The 6,383-nt window shown below is 54.0% G+C and overlaps 1 pseudogene; it reads left to right on the top strand.

Moving 5' to 3' along the window:
* Positions 1–695: 695 nt before the first annotated feature.
* Positions 696–5,603, top strand: LOC112819206 (histo-blood group ABO system transferase 2-like; annotated as a pseudogene).
* The last annotated feature ends 780 nt before the right edge of the window (positions 5,604–6,383 follow it).

Genomic DNA, 6,383 nt, shown 5'->3' with positions numbered 1-6,383 from the left:
AGATGATGTCATCTCTGGTCTCTGAATAGACCTAGTTCTACTGTTTTCTTCCACATGTGGATTTCTTGCCTTATCATTCTGGGTAGAACTTTCAGTATGATACTGAGCAATGAGTGAAAGCCAGCATGATGGACTTGTTTTTGATTTCAGAGTAGAGCTGTCAGTCCTCAAAATTGAGCATGATGTTTGATTAGAGTTACGGTTGGGTTTAGGGTTAAGGGTTAGGGTTAGGGTAGGTGAGCCTGTGACCCATGAAGCCCGACAGTCAGCATGCTAGAGCCAGGAACACTCCCCCTGTGCTGAGCTCCCTGGCAAACCCTGCACGTCCCATCCCCTGGCTGACCCCCTGCAGGTTCTGTCCCCACCTGCCATGAGTTGAGCAGCTTTGGGCACAGCCCTTGTTTCTATGCCCTACAGACTGGGTAGAATCAGCTGCATGGGTTTCTAGCCTCTAAGCCTCAGGCTCCCCTTTCTAAGATGGGGTCCTGAGGGCTCCCATCTCTGGGAGCCGAAGGTAGGGAGGCCCCACCAGCAGACGCGCTCAGGCCAGGCCAGGAGGGTAGCTGTTGCTTAAAGCAGCCCAGGGCCTGCCCCCTTGAAGAAAGTGCACACGTTCACGGCCCAAGTTTCGGGGTCCTGCCGCCAGCCTCTGGCAGTGACCCTCCTCCAGCCCTGTCAACTGTCGCTGTGGATACATGGTCTTCCTGGAGATGTTCCTGCAGACAGTTGAGAAGCAGTTCATGGTGGGACACTGGGTCACCTACTACGTTTTCACCAATCAGTTGCCCACTGGGCCCCATGTGCCCCTCTGGGAAGGCCAGACGGTGGTGGTCCTCGAGGTTCCCGGCACCCCGCGCTGGGAGGACGTGTCCATGCAGAGCACGTGATGACCCGCCGCTTCTATAAGCAGCTCTTCCTGTCATCACGCGCTGAAATAAAGTTCTCAGACACCAATCTGAGCGGCCATGCAGGGCTGCTTCTGTAAGTAGGGCAGCAGCAGCTGGGTTCTGCACATCACTTTTACATCATTTTTTATCAGAAAAGCTAAGGCAGACGCCTCAAAGCGTGGGAAAGGAGGACAAAGGGATGGCAAGTATCCTGAAGCTGTGAAGCAGGCCTGCACTCTCTCATACACGCAGGCACGCAGGGAGGCCGTCATGGGATCGGGGAATAGCGGGATGTTTGTGCTAGCAAACGCCAGGTGCAGGAAGGGGGGCACGGAGGGTTACATTCTTTCCTGGCTCCTAACCTAGGCCCTGCCCCTGGGGATCATGGGATCCTACTCCTACCGGGCCATTGTGTTCAGTGGCCTGAGAACAGGAATGCTGCTGACGTTTCAGCTGCTTCGACAATCACTCCTTAGGGCTGAGAGTCTATTTTCTAAGATTAACTCCACAATTCCTCTGTGAGGTGGACTACCTGTTGTGCACAGATGTGGACATGAAGTTCCACGACTATGTGAGTATGGAGATCCTGTCTCCCCACTTCGGCACCCTGCACCCCGGTTTCTACCAGGCAGCCCACAAGGACTTCAGCTACGAGCATTGGCCACAGTCCCAGGCGCACATTCCCCATCGGCAAGGGCCACTTTGACTACAAAGGGGCCTTTTCTGTGGGGTCGGTGGTAGAGGTTCACCAAATGACCTTGGCCTCTCACCAGACAATGGGGGTCAACCTGGTCAAAGGGATCGAGGCTGTGTGGCACGACGAAAGCCACCAGAACGGGTACCTGCTGGACCATAAGCCCGTTAAGGTGCTGTCCCCAGAGGAACTGTAACACCCACAGCTGCTGGCCTGCCCCCAGAGGACCTGTGGGACCCACAGCTGCTGGGCTGCCCCCCATCATGAAGAAGCTAAGATTCATGGCTGTGCCCAAGAATCACCAGGACGGCAGCAGTGGTTAGTACTTGAGGAGTCGTTTTGGTGCCCACTGGGTCTTTCACTTGAGTTAACAGATGAGCCCAAAGGAAGGGCATCATCGGTTAGGAAGTATAGACAAAAGTGAGAGTGGAGGTGGGCAAAGGCCTCTTTCGGAGATCAGGGAAGCTCTGAGCTTCTTCTATACACCTTGCCCTGCTCCTTGCTTCCAGCTGCCTGGCCCTGAGTTCTGTCCTTTCAATGAATTGTTCATCTAGTAAGTAACATGTTTCTCTGAGTTCCATGAGCCACTGGAGCAGATTATTCAAACCTGAGGAGGTTCTGTGGACCTCCAATCTGTAGCCCATAGCTTGGAAACAGGGGTGACTTCTCTGCCCTGCCACTGGCTGACCACTAAGTTAACAGCACAGGGATTCAGTAGCCATACACACAGCAAAGAATACAGACTTGACAAAGTTAGTTTAGAAAAGTCACTAAACCAACAGTTGCAACTACAATGAGCAGCAATCATGAAGCCTGCCGTGGGGAAGGTCTGATGTTCAGGATGCTTCCATTATAATAGTCATAATCACACCCTGGACTTGTCACTGGGTCCAAGTCCCCTGGCTGGGGGCCAAGTAGCTCCTACATATTCCATGTGCCTCTCTCTGGCTTCTCCAGCAGTGCATTGCTCACTGTCCTGTGCTGCTTCCCAGTAGAGGTCCGTTTTCACCAAAGCCAGGAAGATGGGATGGGTTTTTCTGACTCCCCACCCTCCGCCCCACAGGGTTGCAAGAGAGGAAAAAGTTTTCCGCAACCCTCTTAAGGTCCCTGGCTGAGTCTGGAAATTGACAAAGACAGATGGACAGGAGAAAAGCAAGCAAAATGTATTGATTGTTTTGGTGGGAGCCTCACAAGACCATGACGACCAGCAGAGGTGACTGGAGTAGACAGCTCTTCTACCTTTTAGACAAAGAAGCAGTAAGTGTGTGAAGAATTGACAGACACAGGGGTTTGGACTAGGGCTCGTAAACGGTAAAGAAGGTAACTAGGAAGATAATGGTTCGTTTAAACAGGTGTGTTCGTATAGACCCCGTTGTCCTAAATTCCTTGACTCTGGTGATAAGCACGTCATCCCTGTGGTCCGGGGAGATAAAGTTCCACATGGGAGTATTCTGACCTGCTTAAGGGAAGAAGGGCTGATGGCTGGGGGTCACAGAGACCTTCTTGCTTCTGCTCTATGCAAAAGTTCTTTTAGCTTCTATATTTAATTTGCCAAGGTGCCATATTTGTGTTAGTGTGTCCTGACCCTCACTGGCCTGGTGCTGTACTCTGTCTCCTAGTATCCAGGATATTGGGTGTGCTGCTGTGGAGACCTCCCAGCCCTGGTGTAGCCCCTTGTCCAGGGAGGTACCTGCCTCAAGGGGAGGGTTGCTAAGGGTGTCCGCCCCTCCTCAGGGAGATTGGTTAGGAGAGTGCAGATCTTACTTCGAGAAACTGACTTACATTTCCTGAAAAGGTCTAACTGATAGTGGGATCATACAGGAGTTCTATTTTTAGTATTTTGGGGAAAATCCATCCTTTTCCCAGCATGGCTGTGCCAACCAAAGTCACTTCCGTATGATTTTTACCTATAAACCATAGATTTTTCAAGAATTCTCCAGCAGAGAACATGAGGAGAATATTTTCATGACCTTAGACAGGCAGAGATTTCCCAGGATGCAAAGTATACTGACCGTAGGAACAATCCGGTGACTTAGAAACTCTGAAATGAAGAACTTGTTTTCCTTCTTCCACTTCTGGCTAGTGTGCTGGTCTGTGGCTCGATCCCACCTCAGGCAGCTGGAAGGTTGACCTCCCAGGTCAGCTACCACTGAGATAGCTACTGTTTCTAGAAATATTCCGGGTGTGGCCAGGTTTCCCCTCCTGTGCACTGATGAAGTCGGCGACCTCTAACAGTGGAGCCATGGGTCCTCCAGGCATGGTCCCCCCCAATCGCCCAGTAAAGCCATCCCACTGAGGGCTTAGGGAGGCGGGAGCTGCCCCTAGGCAAAACTGGAGATTCTCACTGTCCCTACCTGGGCTTCAGATGCTCCTCAGTTCCTCCTGTGCCTCCGGTGTCTTCTTGGAACCCTGGCCTGTCAGTTTTCGGACAGTTGGCCCAGTGGTACCCTCACTTTCTGGGAGGGGGATTTGGTGGAATCTGCAGTGTGTCCTGCAGCCCCACCAGGATCACTTTTTGAAGGCACATCATCTGGGCCATCTGAGGAGCCAAGACTGTGGGTCTGTGGCCTGGAGGGATTCTGAGCAGCGCTGGTGGGATGGGAGGCCTGCAAAGCCCAGAGGCAGGTTTCCAGAAAGCCAACTGGGGTCCCCGGCATCCTACCATTTTCGAATCAAAGCCCTGAGATCTCTAAAATGCCAGCAACAGTACAGCATGTGCCACAAAAACAAATGTCCCTGTGCACCCAACACCACCTAAACTATTGGCCATTTCTTGTCACTTGAGCTGAGTGTAAATGATTGGGAGTTGGGGCTTGAGGGGGGGATCCTGGGCCAGACATTTTATTTGGGGAACAAAGGCCATCAGAGAAGCTTGTTCTGAGCCTCAGGTGAGGGTCTGTGTGGAGACCCCAGTTGCAGGCACTGCTGTCCACTGATGCCCCCTCAGCCTGCCCAAGTGCCCCTGCTACTGAGGGAGCACCTGCCCCCTCCTCCCTGCCTGAGGGCTCTCTCCTGCACCAGGTGCCTCCTCCCCTGCCAGCCCCTGCCAGCCTGTAGCCTGGGAGGGTGGCTACCCAGAGTTCCTCCAGCTGCTGAGAGAACACCTGCCCCCTCCTCTTTGCCTGAGAGCTCTGTTCTGTACCAGGTGCCTTCTCTCCTGCCAGTCCCTGCCAGCCTGCAGCCTGGAGGGTGTAAACCCTAACAACCACCAGCCCTGGGGACAGAGCCAGTGCGATGTGGTTTCCCAGCAGGTCTGAGCACCAGACCCAAACATTGCTCACTTTCTTCCTGTGGGATCACTGTGCCACATCCTCCCCCACACTCCCTGGGCCCAAGTCCTCCTCAGCTCAGGGACCACTCCCTGCCCAGGCTCCATATGCTGAGACTGGGAGCAGGTCATCTGGACCTTCTGGACTCTCACCTCTGTGCCCATGATATGGGCACAGTGCAGCCTCACAGACTGCTCAGAGGAGACCCAGCACGGGAAGACGCAGGCCGCTGCAAGGGAGATGCCAAGTGACCCTAGAGGGAGCGCACAGCACTTGCACAGGCCCACAAAGGTGCTGTCCCCTGGGGACCTGTGGGACCCATGGCTGCTGGGCTGGACCCCATCATTCCCTGGGTCATGAAGAAGCCGAGATCCATGGCTGTGCCCAAGAATCACCAGGACCCCCAGAACTCATGAGGCGCTGTCCCCAGAGGAGCTGTGGGACCCACGGTATTGGGCTGTCCCCTGAAGGAGCTGTGGGACCTGTGGCTGTTGGCCTGGCCCTGTCATGAGAAGCTGAGATTCAGGCCATCCCCAAGAATCACCAGGACACACAGAACTCATGAGGGGCTGCCCCCAGAGGCCAGGACCCACAGCTGCTGGGCTGTCCCCTGGAGGATCTGCGGGACCCGAGGCTGCTGGGCTGGCCCCCCATCATTCCCTGGGTCATGAAGAAGCTGAGATCCCTGGCTGTGCCCAAGAATCACCAGGACATCTGGAAGTCACGAGCGGCTGCCCCCGTCTCCATCAGGGGGTGCTGCCTTGAGCAGAGCTGTCAGAGCAGATTCCTACTTCTGTCCCCTTGAGGGAAACTGTGGAGCCCAGCACTGCTTGCATGGGCACGCCAATGCCCCAGCCACCCCTGTGCACAGGAGGCCTGCCTGGGGGCACAAGTTCCTCTCTTTGTGGTCACTACATTTTGATCATTTTGGGTTCATTTGCAGCTGTGAACGGCTCCAGTTTTATGTCAGATGTTTATCTGTGTCAATGCTGAGCAACCATCTTTAAAAAGAACAATTGAGGGAAAATGTTTTCTCTCTGGTTATAAACAGATATTGCCTTTTGGGGCTGGGAGCAGCCCTGTAGCAGCCATGGAGCCAGAACAGGCGCTGGCCGTGTCTTCCCTCCCAGTCCTTACACCGCACCGCGGCCATGGGGCTTCAGGGTCAGGGTGCGCCGAGCCACCTCTCAGAACCCCCAGTGCCCTCACCAACAGAGGCCTTGGCCGTGACCACTAGCTCGGCCTCCAGGAGCGTGGAGTACTCTGGGCTATATAAGGTTCCTGCCTTTGTTTTAAATGGCTATTTCTGGGCACCTGGGGGGCTCAGTTGGTTAAGTGACAGCCTTCGGCTCAGGTCATAATCCTGGAGTCCCAGGTTCAAGTTCTCCCTCTGACCCTCTTCCCTCTCGTGCTCTCTGTCTCTCATTTCCTCTCTCTCAAATAAGTAAATAAAATCTTTAAAAAAAATAAATGGCTATTTCTGTGCTGGTGTTTGTGAAATGTGGGCACTCGCTCTGTCTGGATTCGCTCTGT

The sequence above is a fragment of the Callorhinus ursinus genome, unplaced genomic scaffold (genome assembly GCF_003265705.2).
Source record: "Callorhinus ursinus isolate GAN/ISIS: 27379988/994484 unplaced genomic scaffold, GSC_fseal_2.0 scaffold637, whole genome shotgun sequence".
Classification (NCBI taxonomy): Eukaryota; Metazoa; Chordata; class Mammalia; order Carnivora; family Otariidae; genus Callorhinus; species Callorhinus ursinus.
The sequence above is the reverse complement of the archived record's forward strand: the minus strand, read 5'-3'. Positions and strand labels throughout refer to the sequence as shown.